Genomic DNA, 1,620 nt, shown 5'->3' on the forward strand with positions numbered 1-1,620 from the left:
GCCAGCTGCACTGAATACACGCTCCGAGGGAGCGCTCGTAGCGCATATAGTCATATATTTTCTGGCAACTTTCGAAAGAAGAGGGAATCGAGCCTGATTATCCCGCCACCAGGCAAGCGGATCAGAGTGCAGATCGAGGGCTTCCTCCTGCAAATACCTTGCGACTTCAGTGTCTGCACGGATTCTTTTTGGGACCGGATTGGAGGACTGTGCTTTTCTCTTTCCAAGCAGGTCTGCAAGATTCATTTTTTTTGGAGGAGGAGGAGATGGTGCACTTCCTTCTTCTCCCTCTTCAGCCGCCGAGGTACGCATGGCACCTTCTCCATCCCCGCCATCACTCAGCTCATCGGGCATTGCCAGCATCTCCTCCAGGAGCGCATCTTTAATGTCATCTCCGGGGTTGATGTCCCTGTATCTTGGATCAATTAATGTGGCCTTTGCCAACAGTTGCTGTGTTGCAGGTGCACTATATTTGTCTTCCATGACGCTAACCATTTTTCTTTTTAGGTTGCGCGTCAACTCCGTGTCTTCCTCGGTTGGGAGCAAAATATCCTCAGATAATAACCGTAGGACTGGTTTAACAGAGGACGCTGTAACTGTCTTCTCGGAAGACAGCGCATCTGTAAAATCCGTGACCTTCTTCAGCGCTGCATTAACGGATTCTAGGACTTCGATGTCCTGCCACGTCGGAATCAAATGTTGGCTGCGCCGGTCATCCAACACCCTCCTAATGGCTGGGGCTTGCTCGAGAACACGCGCAACCATTTTCTGCTTAGTACCCCACCTGGTAGGACAGTCCTGTGAATATATTAAAAACACAATTGTATTAGTACTCAATGTAGGCTATTTATAAGTATAAGTTTGTAGCCACTTCATCCAACGCTGTTTTGTTCCCTATTGTTTTCATCTGTGAGCATGCTCTTGATATATGCATTTTACCAATTTGTTGAGTTTAAAACTTGTGACACATTCGTTCTGCTCTCACTGTTCATTCGTGCAGAACACCCCCCCCCCCCCCCCCCCCCAAAAATAAAAAAAATGTGGTGATGACGGTGAAGACCTCAACACCGCGGTCGGCATCTAATTACCGTGGTTATGCGGTAATTCGGTTATCGTCACAGCCCTATTCTGGAGACAGCGGGTGTAGAAGGTAGCCATTGCTAAACCGGAAATGACTGAGCCGTAATGAGAAGAACGCGGAAGAAGTTGTGCAAGTAGTCCATTATGCTGAAAATCCAGCTTTGCATCACAGAAATAAATAATTTTTTTACTAGGCCTATATATTTGCATAGAAAACAGCTATTCTAAATTGTAACTTTATATATTTCACATATTACAGTTTACTGTATTTTTCATCATCATCTTATATTTAACCCTTAAATGCATACCTCGGGTCTTTAGCGACCCGGGACATCATTCTCTACCCTCTCCCTCCTTCATTTTTTTAAGTTAGACATCAACTTTCTTAGTATTCCTCAATCTATTAATTATAAACAATATAACAAGAAAAAAATAGTAAAATATAAAAGAATGCCTGTTTTCTGATTAATTGTTTGTAAAAAAGTGTATAGGGTCGCTACAGACCCGAGGTATGTAAATGTGTAAGCATTTTTTTCCTGT

Source organism: Sinocyclocheilus rhinocerous, unplaced genomic scaffold (assembly GCF_001515625.1).
Source record: "Sinocyclocheilus rhinocerous isolate Xijiao unplaced genomic scaffold, SAMN03320098_v1.1 scaffold1315, whole genome shotgun sequence".
NCBI classification, from domain to species: Eukaryota; Metazoa; Chordata; class Actinopteri; order Cypriniformes; family Cyprinidae; genus Sinocyclocheilus; species Sinocyclocheilus rhinocerous.